The sequence below is a fragment of the Crinia signifera genome, chromosome 7, assembly GCF_055691185.1.
Source record: "Crinia signifera chromosome 7, ASM5569118v1, whole genome shotgun sequence".
Classification (NCBI taxonomy): Eukaryota; Metazoa; Chordata; class Amphibia; order Anura; family Myobatrachidae; genus Crinia; species Crinia signifera.
The window spans coordinates 59,999,531-60,014,933 of NC_139223.1; the positions used below are offsets into that span (position 1 = coordinate 59,999,531).

At 44.3% G+C, this 15,403-nt stretch overlaps 1 protein-coding gene and 1 pseudogene across 3 annotated transcripts in view; one reads left to right on the forward strand and one right to left on the reverse strand.

The window, feature by feature from the left end:
- Positions 1 to 6,922, reverse strand: part of LOC146021189 (uncharacterized) — a 56,142-nt pseudogene extending 49,220 nt beyond the window's left edge. Inside the window, exons 1-2 of the transcript XR_014450868.1 lie at positions 6,719 to 6,922; positions 997 to 1,110 (exon numbers count right to left, since the gene is read on the reverse strand). The product of XR_014450868.1 is annotated as an uncharacterized LOC146021189 (transcript). The remainder of the gene's footprint in view (positions 1 to 996; positions 1,111 to 6,718) is intronic.
- A 107-nt stretch (positions 6,923 to 7,029) lies between these two features.
- The window catches only part of LOC146020216 (tectonin beta-propeller repeat-containing protein 1-like), a 75,566-nt gene continuing 67,192 nt past the window's right edge, over positions 7,030 to 15,403 (forward strand). The window contains exon 1 of one of the 2 annotated variants that reach the window (XM_083153176.1): positions 7,030 to 7,185. The gene's annotated coding sequence lies outside the window, so the exon portion shown is untranslated. The remainder of the gene's footprint in view (positions 7,186 to 15,403) is intronic. The other variant, XM_083153177.1, reaches the window with a different exon arrangement.

Sequence of the window (15,403 nt, forward strand, 5' to 3'; positions counted from 1 at the left end):
AGGAGTGGCAGCGAGCCCTCCGGAACACGGAGAGTGCACGGCGAGCAAAAAAAAATGCTCGCCGTGCACGGAGAATATCTTCATTGAATACTGCCCATAGACAGGTATATGAGCAATGCTGAGCACACTTATAGACATGTATATGAGCAATGCTGAGCACACTTATAGAAAGGTATATGAGCAATGCTGAGCATACAGTGACATACCTCCCAACATGACCCTCTCCAGGAGGGACAGCATGCTCTGTTTCTGGACTTTGCTCTTAATTAATGATTGCCATCACCTGTTTTAAACAGGTTAATGGACGAGAAAGGTGTTTCACCACAGGTGATGGTAATCATAAATTAAGAGGAAAGCCCAGAAACAGAGCAATGTGTCCCTCCTGGAGAGGGTCATGTTGGGAGGTATGCAGTGAGGTTACCCTGGGTCTAGTAGAATGACAGAACTGGATTGCTAGAAGTGAAACCACAATTTTCTCTCTTATGTTTTTGCAGGAGTATTTGCAAGGATCTTCCATTGCCCTCAAGGTACCCTAACATTCCAGGTTTTAAAGATATCCATGGTTCAGCACAGATGGTTAACTGAGGTAATAAGGGGGTGATTCGGGTTGGTTTGCAAAAGCAAACTCCTCCTTAATGGTCAAACCATGTGCACTGCAGGTGGGGCAGATGTAACATGTGCAGAGAGAATACATTTGGGTGGGATGTGTTCAAACTGAAATCTAAATTGCAACGTAAGAATAAAGCAGCCAGTATTTACCCTGCACAGAAACAAAATAACTCACCCAAATCTAACTCTCTGCACATGTTACATCAGCCCCACCTGCAGTGCACATGGTTTTGTCCATTAAAGAAAGAGTTTGCTTTAACAAACCAACCAGAATCACCCCCTAAGTCACCTGTGGCCAACCATGGATATATTTAAAACCTGGACCGTCAGGATGCCTTGAGGACAGTGATTGAGAACCTCTGCCAGAAAGATTGAGAGATTACTGACCTGTGCTGGTATTAATATCAGGCTCCTCCTTTACTGAATGCCATTGGTCAGTCACACAGGGCTCCGCTCCTTGTTCAGACATGGACACCATTGCGCTGGTCTCACTGATGCACCCTATGTACAAATAATAGAAGGGAGAAATATTATTTCTCTTTCAATGGTCCTGGTGACACAGCTCAACACTGGGATGTAGGAGGGTCCGAAGGAGCCAGGCACCTATCCTAAAGTTTTCAGAGGGTAGGCTCCTCCCCTACTGCATCCCGGACTCTTCAGTTCGTGTTAGGTGCCCACTGGAGTGGGTGCTATTCTAAAGGGCTGCAGGAGCAGCTGAAGAAATAGAGTAGTTAGGGGATTTTTATTATTTTATTAACTTTCACTCTAGCTAGGTAGGCACAGTGTGAGGATTCTTACTAGTGAATCCTCACACTGCTAGCGCAGCAGGAGCTGACAGAAGCGCGTCCTGTCAGCTCACTGTGCACAAGGGAGACGCTGTCTGGCCTCCCTGTGCAGAGCTTACAGCTTCTTTTAAGAAGCTGCCTGGGCTCCGGAGCGTCCTGAAACCGGCTTCACGCTTAGGTGGGGATCATGGGGGACAGGCGCTCCGTGATGGCGGTGGCCATTTTCTGCGGAGCTTACACACTGAGCTCCTGTTATGAGAGGACAGCAGTGTTGTTACAGGCATGTTCCAAGTGGTCCCCAGCCGAGGGGGAGATACTGGAACTAGGAAATCCTACTAAGGGAGCGGCTGACTGGGGGTGGTTGGCGCCAAAAGTCACGGACCCCGCAGCAGCAGGGACTTGGTCTCTTCCCTCACTCTTTTTTTGGCGCCTTTCAGAACGCTTGCAGCGGAGCTGAGCTGGCTTATAGATTCTGACAGAGTGTTTGGATTTCCTGGGCATCGTTTCCCCGCATCTGAAACCTACAGACAGATAAGTGACTGCGTGCATTAACCCTGTATAAGCGCTGTTGTACATTGTATGCACTGTGTGGGTTACTTTACATTATGTCTGAGCAACAAGCTGTGGTTTTGGGGGAGGGAGCCCTTATTACACTGAGCGCTTGTAATGTGTGTACACAAAAATTTATACCTGAGCAGATGGCCAAGGGGGGCTTGTGTATTGCTTGTGTTGCTGTGAGACCCATGGGGAGTGAACCCCAGAGGGCAGAGCAGATTGAACCCGCGGGGGCTAGTGCCCTGGGCAGGTCGGTAAATGCTTTAGTGCAATTGTTGGACAGACAGGGAGATGTCTTGGTAGAATCTCAGAGACCTATGTCATCATCCCAGCAGTCCTCTGGCTCCTTGCCTCTTACCCAGGCAGATCCTGCCTTAATACAGGTGATGCAGGATACTGCAAAGGGGATCAACAGGTTTAGTGACTTGCTAGACAAAATTGATGTTGATGCTGTAGGGACCCCTAAGAGGTCTTATTCGGTACCTTTATTGGTAGATGAAGAGGAGGGAGCATATACAGATATCCCCTGGGATCAGGGAGATGATTTGAAAGATTCCTCAGCTGCAGGGGTGGAGGATCTTATTAAGGCTGTAAAACAAGCTTTAAAACTTTCAGTGGAGGATAAAACTCCTGCTAAAGGTGTGTTTAAACGACAGCGTAAGGAGGCTGTTACATTTCCTTCTGATGAAGGATTACAGGAATTGTTAGAAGGGGCTTGGAAAACCCCTGATAAAAGATTTCAGATGCCAAAGAGATTCCTAAGTCTGTACCCCATGCCAGAGTCTCATGCGGAGCTCTGGGAAAAAGTGCCAGTTGTGGATGCTTCTGTGGCGCGTCTGTCTAAGGCTACTGTATTGCCAGTACAAGGGGGCGCAGCCTTTAAAGATCCTGTGGACAAAAAGCTGGAGGGTAACCTCAAGGCTATATTTGAAGGGGTGGGATTCACCCTACGTCCTCTTATTGCTTCAGCCTGGGTCTCTAAGGCCATGATTGAGTGGGCTAATGATTTATGCACCATTTTACATGCTGATCCTGGTGTATTGTTGCTGGCGGAGAAACTTAAGGCAGCAGCTGAGTATGTGTTGGAAGCGGAGGAGGAAGCGCTCAAAATGGCGACCAGAGTTTCCACAGTATCTATCAATGCCAGGAGAGTACTCTGGCTTAAGGCCTGGAAAGCAGACAATGAGTCTAAGAAGGCCTTGGAAATATTAGCTTTCAAAGGAAAGTTATTATTTGGTTCTGAATTAGAAGAGATTATTAAGCAGGCCACGGGTGGCAAGAGTACCTTCCTGCCTGCCCCCGCGGCAAAGCAGACATCCAGATTCTCTGCCTTTAGACCGTCCTTTCGGCCCTCCCCTAGAGGTGGTGCGTCCTTTCGAGGACATTCATTTAGGGGAAAGTTTCAGTCAGCCAGGGGTAAGGCCCGAAGTCAAAATTTGGCTCCTTTCACAAGAAGCCTGTTACCAAAGGAGAGGACAAACCCTCCGCATGACTGTCAGGGGATTTGCCCGGCAGTGGTAAAGGTGGGGGGGCGTCTATCACATTTCAAGGACGCATGGGCTTCTCTAGACCAGGATTCCTGGGTATTAGACATTATAGCCCAGGGCTACAGAATTCCCTTCAAAGGTCTTCCTCCGAGAAGATTTATTCCCACATCTTTACCAAAGGAAGCTCGGCTCCGTTCAGCTCTTTTAAAAGCAGCTCACTCTCTGTTGGAGAAGGAGGTGGTAATTCCGGTTCCCAGGGCAGAGTGGAAGAAAGGCTTTTATTCCACTCTGTTTCTGGTGCCCAAACCAGACGGGTCTTTCAGACCGATACTAAATCTAAAGTCTCTAAATGTCCATTTGTGGGTGGACCATTTCAAAATGGAGTCTCTACGGTCAGTGCTGCTAAGCCTGGATCAGGGAGAATTTTTGGCGTCCATGGATGTCCAGGACGCGTATCTTCATGTACCTATAAACCCAGAACATCAGGCCCTGTTGAGGTTTGCGATAGGAGACCTGCATTTACAGTTCCAGGCGTTGCCCTTTGGTCTGGCCACAGCGCCAAGGGTATTCACCAAAATAATGTCTGTAATGGCGGCTGTGCTTCGGCTGAGGGGAATCACAGTGATACCTTATTTGGACGACCTGCTGTTCAAAGCAGAGTCAGCAGACAGGTTGCAGAGTCATTTGGCAGAAGCCATCAGTTTTTTACAGGCTCACGGCTGGCTTTTAAACTTACAAAAGTCTCAGTTGGTGCCGTCACAGAGACTCCAATTCTTGGGAGTCATCCTGGATACCCATTTACACCGGGTATTTTTACCGGAGACAAAGGCCAGGGATCTGGTTGCTTTAGTCCAGGAGGTTCTCAGCTCTCGGAGCACATCAGTGTGGAGGTGCCTCAAGCTGCTGGGGAAAATGGTGGCGTCGTTCGAGACCCTGCAGTTTGCCAGGTTCCACTCTCGAGTGTTCCAGTGGAACATCTTAACGGCTTGGTCAGGAGACACTCAGACCATGAAGACAGAGCAAATAGTGCTGTCTTCAGAAACTCGAGCCTCCCTGAAATGGTGGACAGATTTGGATTCCCTTCAATGGGGTCGGTCACTGCAGTCCTGGAGCTGGCTGGTAGTAACTACCGACGCTAGTCTCAGGGGCTGGGGGGCAGTAGTCCTGGACCTGCGGCTGCAGGGCTTGTGGACTCCAGAGGAGTCTGCTCTACCGATCAACATCTTGGAACTGAGAGCTGTCTGGAAAGTGATTTCTCTGGCGGGAGACAGGCTACAGAGACTCCCTTTAAGGATTCTGACCGACAACGCCACAGCTGTGGCGTATCTGAATCATCAGGGAGGTACACGCAGCAAATTGGCCATGTGGGAGGTGTCCAGAATCCTCCTGTGGGCGGAATAGAATGTTCCAGCAGTATCAGCTATATTCATACCAGGAGTGGAGAATATAGAGGCCGACTTCCTGAGCAGGGAGGAGCTGAAGGAAGGAGAATGGAGTCTAAATCCTCAAGTATTTCATCAGATTACCCTGAAGTGGGGAACTCCGGATGTGGACCTGATGGCATCCAGGTTCAACCATCAGGTGCCCAGGTTTTATGCCAGAACGAGGGATCCACTGGCAGAAGCAGTGGATGCCATGACTATCCCCTGGGAGGGGAATCTCTTGTATGTTTTTCCGCCAGTCCCAATGCTGGCGAGACTGTTGAAAAGAATACAGGCTCAGTCAGTTCCGGTGATCTTAGTGGCCCCAGATTGGCCAAGGAGGTCCTGGTACTCGAGGCTTATTTTGACGGCCTGGCTATTGAGACCGCCATTCTAAGAAAAAAGGGTTTCTCAGAGGCAGTGGTTAACACCATGATAAAAGCCAGGAAGTCAGTGTCTTCGGCAAATTATTATAGGGTCTGGAAGACCTACATTCGATGGTGTGTTTGCAGGATGGCTTTTCTTCTGGGTTAAGCCTTCAATCCTTAAAGGTGCAGATCTCGGCCTTGTCCATCTACTTCCAGAAAAAAGATTGCTATATTACCGGAAATCCAGACTTTTCTACAGGGGGTGTCTCGGTTGAAACCTCCCTACAGACAACCAGTAGCGCCTTGGGACTTATCACTGGTTTTGGAATGCCTTCAGAAGGCACCCTTTGAGCCTTTAAGATCGGCGGACCTTAAGTTCCTCACATGGAAGCTGGTATTCTTGTTGATGAGAGCTGCAGACCTGAGCGTACCCACCCAAAGGACCGGCTCTGGAACGTCCCAGTGTTGAGCTGTGTCACCAGGACCATTGAAAGAGAAAAAGGGATTTTTGTAAGAATTTACCGTTCAAATCCCTTTCTCTGATATGGTCCTGGTGACACAGCGATCCCTCCCTTACGCTCAGTAAGTATGCCAATATTCATGATGTTCATGTTAAAATGGTTAATAAACAGTTATTGTTTAGAAATTTGCATATAATGTGTGCAGGCGGTTGTACTGAGTTAATGTATTCCAGTGGCTTTAAAAGATTGAACTGAAGAGTCCGGGATGCAGTAGGGGAGGAGCCTCCCCTCTGAAAACTTTAGGTTAGGTGCCTGGCTCCTTCGGACCCTCAGCTCCTACATCCCAGTGTTGAGCTGTGTCACCAGGACCATATCAGAGAAAGGGATTCGAACGGTAAGTTCTTACAAAAATCCCTTTATAACAGTATGTATCGTAAGCCTAAACATTTAAGGAGAGAATATGGGCGCTGACGGACAGCATTTTAGAAGATCAGGTCATGTGGCCCCATTTTCTGGACATGCAGAGGCCAGTGGCTGTATGGACACAGCTTCACTCACCCTGTAGCCACAAACGTAGACAAAATACCAATTCTGGGTTCCAAATATTCTCAATAGAAAATAAATGATCCGCAACCCACCAATGGGGTATGAATAATCTGGGAGGACCACATTGTAAACACCTTTAGATATAATCTAAGGAAAGGTTACTAATCTGCCAGAAGGAATGAAATGCGGTTATTTTAAACACATCCATGTTTTCTGGGGATCATAATACCGGTACCTGTATACACAGACACAGCTCTTATATATCGGGTGGCATCAGATGTAGCAGAACTGATCAGCCAGGCAAAGTCCTGCTGCACTGATCATGGCTATGGATGATGGGCACAGAGATCTGCAGGTACTGTATCAGACAGGGGCATCCGTCACAGCTGCGCTGATAATGGTTGTGGGTGATAATTGGCACAGAGATCTGCAGGTACTGTACTGATGGAGACAGTGATCTAAGTATCGTTCATGCACATGACTTACTACAGTATGCCAGAGGTGGATCTGCTCCTGCACAGAGACACGGCCGGGAATAAATAAAAGCAGGGGCTGCCGCTGCACTGTGTTCTTGTTATGTACAAAATACCGTTTCCGGTCACCACTAGGCGGCAGACAGGAGGATGTAACGTCATGACTAGATCCCTGCTCCCTTCCCTGCACACTACTGCCCCCATCCGACCACCATTGCCTGCCAATGTGTGGGCATGGGCAGCAGGCTGCAGCCTACTGTATGTCGCTGTCACCGAGTCTGACGTGGAGCGCTGCAACCAATGGCAGCTGAGCTAGTAGACACTCTCCTGATGCTATACCTAATAGGAGAGCGCGGATCTGGGCAGTGCCCGCCCCTGTGCCTGCTGCTGGGAGGGGGAGAATAGAGACGCGATGGCCTCACTGTGTCAACATTCCCCATGTGTGTGACCGGGGCCTGCGTGTCACTGGGGGGCGGCCAGGTAAGCTGCTGCTGCTGCTTTCATGTTCCCTGTAGCCGGGGCTGCCTGGCGCTGCCAGTTCTCCACTACTGGCCGCCGGGACATACAGGGTTAGCACTCCAGATGGCCAGGGGGACTTACCCTCACCCCCTGCGGGCACTGTCACCTCACACAACATAGCCTATAGCCTGTGCCCAACATACTGTGCCCACATTGCATGGTGGGCTGCTTATCTGTACTAATATATATATATATATATATATATATATATATATTTTTTTTTTTTTTTTTCTCAATACATATTATATTGCATAGATTAATACATACAGTAAATACTCTTTGTTTTTTTTTAAACAACATATTGCCTTGTGGTCTTATTTATTATTATGTATCTACTTGAAGTCATTACTATTCCTTCCATGACCTCATGTAAGGAGAAGGAAATGTCAGTATATATGTTAGTAAATTGCACAAGTTAGTTCAGTCATATAGAGAATATTGGGCAGTCACTTTTTGAAGACCTATCTCTATAAAATGACCATTGTTTTTCTCTTGAAGACCCCTCTGCTATGTGACGGCTTCCTCCTCCCTGAGAGAATCCCTTACTGCAATAAATATGCAGAACCCCTATATATAAGGCTGAGGGCGGCCCAAATCATCCTCGGGGTGCAGCACAGGTGTGGATCATTATGACAACATGGAAAATGTCAACATGGCAGGGTCAAAAGGTCAACACACATTTGGTCAACATTGGGAAGGTCGACAGTCAAATGGTTGACATGGGGTTTTCAAGTTTTTTCCCGAATGTCGACATGGACTACAAAAAAGTGCTTTGCATCCCCTTCAGTGGTCGACACAATGCATGTTGACATAGTGACTGTAGACCTAGTGACCGTATACCGTGCGTGCAGCACAGTACCAGAATTACCGGTCCACAGGCAATACTACTCGGAGACTATCCACCACAGTACACACACTTATACAGCTTCCACACATGTTTATGTCACTAAGGGTCAGGTACAGATGTAAGCTTCACCAACAATGTATTATGTTTATTCTCTGTCTGTGCTTATTAATCCTCATTATCACCATTACATGGTGACTTTCCTTGGCCTGTGCTAGATACAGTAAATAGAAACATAGAATTTGACGGCAGATAAGAACCATTTGGCCCATCTAGTCTGCCCCTTTTTTTACCCTTCAGGTAAACTCAACCCTTTTTAATCCTTATTTCTTTGTAAGGATATTCATATGCCTATCCCAAGCATGTTTAAATTGTTCTACTGTCTTAGCCTCTACCACCTCTGATGGTAGGCTATTCCACTTATCCACTACCCTTTCTGTAAAGTAATTCTTTCTAACATTTCCCCTGAACCTACCTCCCTCCAGTTTCAGTGCATGTCCTCGTGTTTTATTACTTGTTTTCCTTTGAAGAAAATTTCCCACCTGTACTATGTTAAAACCCTTCATATATTTGAAGATTTCTATCATGTCCCCCCTTTCTCTTCTCGGGATGCGGTCATTTGGTCTACTGCATTATGGTAGAAAGTCATTAGGTCGAATCCATTAGGTCGACATGCTAAAAGGTCGACATGACTCTAGGTCGACATGGGAAAAGGTCGACATGATTCTAGTTCGAAAGGTCATTAGTTCGACAGGTCATTAGTTCGACAAGGTCATTAGTTCTACATTGTCTATGTCGACATTCACAAGGTCGACATGGAGTTTTTCACTGTTTTTTGAGCCAACATGTGCCGACAGGCGGTATTTCATGCCCTACCATCCACTAGGGCGTGGTGGGAGAATAAAATAGTGTGCCGAGCGTAGCGAGGCACCGTGCCCGACGCATAGCGAGCGCAGCGAGCGATGCGAGGGGATGCAGTGCACTTTAAACTGTGTCCATGTCGACTGTGTTGACATACAGGTAAAAAAACAGTGAAAAACCCCATGTCGACCTTGTGAATGTCGACATAGACAATGTCGAACTAATGACCTTGTCGAACTAATGACCTGTCGAACTAATGACCTTTTGACCTAGAATCATGTCGACCTTTTCCCATGTCGACCTAGAATCATGTCGACCTTTTAGCATGTCGACCTAATGGATTCGACCTAATGACTTTCTACCATAATGCAATAGACCAAATGATCCCAACCCCTCTTCTCTGCTCCAAACTATACATGTTAAGATCTTTTAGTCTATCCAGGTAAGTTTTGTGATGTAGGCCATGAACCATTTTAGTTGCCCTTCTTTGTACACTCTCCAATGTATTTATATCCTTCTGAAGATATGGTCTCCAGAACTGGACACAGTATTCTAGATGAGGTCGTACCAATGACCTATAAAGTGGCATTATTACGTCTTTTTTTCTGCTACTGATTCCTCTCCCTATGCAACCAAGCATCTGACTAGCCTTCCTTATTGCTTTGTTACATTGCCTCCCTGCCTTTAAGTCACTTGAAATAGTGACTCCTAGATCTCTTTCCTCCTCAGTAGTTTCCATTATAGTACCCTTGATACTATATTGAGCCTTTGGGTTTTTGAGTCCCAAGTGCATAATTTTGCATTTTTTAGCATTAAACTGTAGTTGTCATTCTCTTGACCAATTCTCAAGTTTACTTAGATCATCAGTCATTTGATTTACCCCTCCTGGTGTGTCTACTCTGTTGCATATCTTTGTGTCATCTGCAAAAAGGCATACTTTCCCTTCAATACCATTTGCAATGTCACTAACAAAGATATTAAAGAGCACTGGTCCAAATACAGATCTCTGGGGTACTCCACTGGTAACATGTCCCACCATAGAATGCACTCCATTTACTACAACAGTCTGTTTCCTATCCTGCAACCAGGTTCTTATCCATTTAATTGTTTTATAATCCAATCCCACACTTTCAAGCTTATTTAGCAGCCTGCGATGTGGGACAGTGTCAAATGCCTTACTAAAGTCTAGATATGCCTCATCTACAGCCCCCCCTTCATCTAGTATTTTGGTCACGGAGTCAAAAAAGTCAATGAGACTTGTTTGGCATGATCTCCCTGCAGTAAAACCATGCTGTTTTGGATCCTGTAAGTTGTTTAATTTAAGATATTCCACTATTCTTTCTTTTAATAGTGTTTCCATTATTTTCCCTACTACTGATGTAAGGCTCACTGGTCTGTAGTTACTTGCTTCTTCTTTGCTTCCGCTTTTGTGCAGTGGAACTACATTTGCTTTTCTCCAGTCCTCTGGAACTGCACCCGTATCTAGTGACTGGTTGAATAAATCTGTTAATGGCGCTACCAACACATCTTTTAGTTCTTTTAGTATCCTTGGATGCACTTCGTCTGGCCCCATTGATTTATCCACTTTCAGTCTTGAAAGTTCTGTTAGGACTTTCTCCCTAGTAAATGTACCTCCATCTACCTTATTTTTATGAATGTCCTTGCAACTTAACTGTGGTCCCTTCCCTTCTCCTTCTATAGTGAATACAGAGCAAAAGTAATTATTTAGATGATCTGCGATTGCCTTGTCTCCCTCCACCAAATTCTCAGTGTCTGTCCGCAGTCTTATTATTCCTCCATTTGATTTTCTCCTTTCACTTATATACTTAAAAAAAGTTTTGTTTCCTTTATCTACCGACTGAGCCATTCTCTCCTCAGCTTGTGCCTTGGCACGCCTGATCACTTTCTTAGCCTCTTTGCGTCTGGCAAGATACACTTCTTTGTCATTATTATTTTGAGTTACGGTAAAGAAGAGACAGAAAAGTAGTCGTGGCGGATGCACACCATATTCGTATGAAATATTTTATTGTCTCGATGGACTATTCATGTAGTTTTAAATCTTGAGTGGGGAACCCTTTTAATCTTTAATATTGTTGGGATTCAGGATACACCCACTATGGTTGGCGAAATACAAGAGGTTAAAATTGACGTACAACATATATACACATATAGTGAAAAAAAGATAAGGAATAAGTGCCCAATAGGTTATTAAAATATAGGTAGACCGGGCTGCAAAGTATGGTGCCTGTGCTGAGCTGGGGATTTATATCACCTGAATATACACAGTATTGGATATATCCAATGTGTGACCTATATTTTGCCTATTGTTGGCTTTTTAGTGTCACAATATATTTATATACTGTGTATATCTCTGCTGGATCCCTATTGCCCCTTATTATCAGGTGTCACTCAGATTCTGTGGGATGCATAAATGGTATAATTTTTGGGGACGGGTGATAACCTCTATCCCAATTTCATACCTTTGCCTATCTTTGTGGTTTTATTATTGGTTTAGTTTACCATATATCCACATTGTGTGCGCTATGTTTAGACAATAAGATGTAAGGTATTGTAGCACGGCAACAGTTAAGTGGACTGCTTATGTAGTTATAGCATCCACTGATACTTTCTGGCCGTAATGTGACGCAGTACTAATACCTACTGCTGTAATAGCGGACTGTCTCCCTTGTACACACTCTATACTAGGTGCATTTTAATATAGGTTTTAATTTACTGTAGGCATTGTTGATGCACGTTCCTATATTGTATGCACTGCAGTATATTCAGTTTGACAGAATGTTGCTCTTTTGCTCATAGAGAGTGGGCAATACAATGTTGCGAGGCCAGGTAGGCTATTAGTATCATTTTTAGCATCCACTATTTATTTACTGACTGTGATGTGCAGTCCAGTACTGACACCTACTGGTATAATTTTGGATGTTCTGTTATACACATAAATGTTAACCAGCAAGGTGGGGTCAAGGCGCAGAAGCTTCAGAATTTTTTTAACAGTATAACAAGGATATATTTCCTATTCCATACATATGCAGCCCTATGTCTAGCTCTATAAATACAGGTTAGAACACGTGTTTCGCACAATCAGCTTCTTCAAGCTAACCAGAGAGTGTCCCCCGTCATGCAATATTTATTGGTTAAGCCTGCCAATCAAAGCGCGCGTTACAGATCGCGATTATTATTTAGCCAATAGGCGTCAGGGTGATATGCGATGTGTTGGGCTTGTTTCCGCCCATTCACTGACGCTGGGTATCATGACGCGATCGTGGAGGTCAGATGACCTGCGTAGCGTGTCATGTGTTGTACTCTGCGCCAATCGGATATCAGCTGCAGCGTGAATCAGGAAGTGTCCTGCCCGGAGTCAAACCCTGCATCGAGCGTATAGTATAACTATTGCTTTCTTATGTTAGAAAGTGACTTATGTTTTAATACAAATTGCCTGTACTTATTTTATGAGGCTAATCGATCACTTGGTAGTATGTCTACCGGGTATGGAGATCTCAGGTGTACAGCAAATGATGTTCCTCATATTTATGTTATTGTTCAGGGTGATTCTGGGGTAGAACCCCGTTATCTGTGTAATTTATAATATAAATCTCTGATAGAGCCTTTGCATCATATATATATCCATGCTCCCGGGAAAGGATATATTTTGTTGTATTGTATTAAAGATACATATGTTATATGTAATTTGTGCGTGGACAGTAAGAATAAATAAATAATAAACAGATTGATGATGTTATGTGTCCTGCCTATTTATTTGAACAGTGATTGGTGATACTGGTGCAAAATAGAACAAAAATGTGACCAAAACAAAAAAGGGGTGTATAAAAATAAATTGTTCAAAGTGTAGGTGTAGTAGGTACAATATGGTTGGATGAAAACTTATTATAACAGTTATTGACAGTGTTGTGTTTTTGGTGTATTAAGGATTGAGTATTGTGAGTTTAAGTACTGCCAAGCAGTATATAATACATGTCCTCACTTAATGTGAGGATGTGATACATTAAAGTGTGGTGTATACAGGGGATACATAGTGTGGGTAAGAAGGGGAAGAAGAGTGTAATAGATACACTATTCCCTATATATGTGAGCTATGTGGAAATGTATTGTATGGGGTGTATTCCCTATGCCGTCTATATGGAATTAGGCTCATTGAGCTGTTGATTTATCAAATTCCTGAGGAGATAAAGATGGTTATGTATGGGTTTGTCATTTATGCCATACTCTGGATGATTTAAGCCAACTGTGGAACATAAAAGTTCCTATTGAGCTGGATTTGAAGTGCTTCCAAGATGCAGGTAAGTATTGGTGGAAATAAATCATGTGAACTTGTGTGTCTCGAGGATCCAGATGAATTAAGGTAAGTATTCCCGGCTTGAACAGTTATTTGTTCCTGCGATTGGTATGCCTTTTAGGGGCATTGTCGTAAGGAAATACACTTGTTGTGTCTCATGATCTCCATTCATTTATAGGAGATGATATATGAACCAGATATATGGTCACATGAATTTTTCCAATGAGGAAGATCTAAAAATTCTCCTTGTACAATGGATATCAATATATTTGGAGAAGAAAAAGAAGAGATAAGAGAGAAAAAATAATAATTTGAAGTTGGGGGTGGTGGTGGATGGAAATGTTTGAGACTTGGTCTGAATTACAAAAAGGGTGTGTAACTATTATACTCATTTAGACCCTGCGGTTGCAGGCAGTCCATAAGAAAAATGAGTTTTGTTTCAGCTTTGAGTAATTCTTTATCAACATCACCTCCCCTAATCCCCATTCGGATATGTCGCATGCCAAAGACTTTGAGGCCCACGGGATCATTCCCATGATATTTACAGAAGTGTCTGGCTACCGGTGTTAGCCTTTTGAATTTGGCCATATCTTTTGCTGCGTTCCGAATTGAACCGATGTGTTCCAGTATCCGTACCTTTAAAGGTCTTTTGGTCTTGCCCACATATACCTTGTCACATGGACATTGTAGGAGGTAAATTACCCCTATCGTGGTACATGTGATCAGTTCATTGATTTTCCAAATTCTTCCGAATTTGTCGATATAGGATTCTTTGGGTATCATGTAATTACAGGCCTTACATCGTCCGCATTTCATGGAGCCCTGTTTCACAATACGTTTCTGCGGTGGTTCTGATAAATGACTGTGAACCAGTCGGTCTCCAATGTTTTTTGCCCGTCGCCAACTGACTTGGACTGTGGAGGGAAGGATCTCTTTCAGGTCATTGTCTGTTTGCAGAATGGGCCAGTGTTTTTGCAATATCTGCCGTACCTCTTTCCAATGATTGTTGTAGGTTCCAATAAAGCGTATGGGCTCCTCTTTGATGTCTCGTTTTTTGGGGGTAAGTAGAGATTCACGAGATGTTTGTTCAATGGATTTTCGTGATTTTCTGATCAAGTTTTTGCTATACCCTCTTTCTATTAGCCGTTGAGACAGTTCTTGTTCCCTCTGTTTGAAGGTATTGGAATTGGAACAATTGCGTTTAGTTCTTATCATTTCCCCTTTGGGGATGGCTCTAATAGTACTGGGCAGATGTGCGCTATTGGCATGTAAGACACTATTTGTGGCTGTTGTTTTTCTGTACATGTCCGTAGAGATTCTACCCTCAGTGTCAATTTCAATAGTCAGATCGAGAAAATGTATCTGTTGTTGGCTGGCCTCATACGTAAGTTTCAGATTAAGTTGATTATGGTTTAGTAATGAAATGAATGTGTCCAGTTCTTTCTTATCTCCTTCCCATAGAAACAGGATATCGTCGATGTATCGTAGGAACAAGGGGATCCTGTCGGTATATGTGGCAAGGGATTCATGGAAGACCATCTCTCTTTCCCACCACCCCAGGTACAGATTGGCATATGTCGGGGCACATGCCGTCCCCATAGCTGTGCCCCGTACCTGGAGGTAGTGGGAATTGTTGCAGACGAAGAAGTTTTTCGTTAATATGAATGTGATAGATTCAATCAAAAAATCATTGAAGTCATGGTTGGCTTCCATGTTTAGGAAGTATTTTGTGGCATTGATGCCATTCTGGTGGCTGATGCTGGTGTACAAGCTTTCAACGTCACAAGACACTAGCCAGGTGTTTTTATTGGCTGTGAGATGTTCCAATTTATTCAATACGTCCATTGTGTCGCGTAGATAAGATGGTAGTGCTATCACATGCTTTCTGAGATGCTGGTCAACAAAGATACTCAGTTTTTCTGTTAGACCATCCTTTCCCGATACGATTGGTCTACCCGGAGGGACCTTAGGGTTTTTGTGTATCTTGGGAAGTAGGTAGATGGTCGGGGTCTTTGGGTTTTCCACTTGCAAGAATTGGAAATCGCTTGTTGATATAATTTTGTTGTTATGAGCGGATCCAATTAGTTTGTTATATTGCCGTAGGTAATCTGTACTCGGGCTAAAGATAAGTTTCCTGTAGCAGGTAGTGTCCCCTAGTTGTT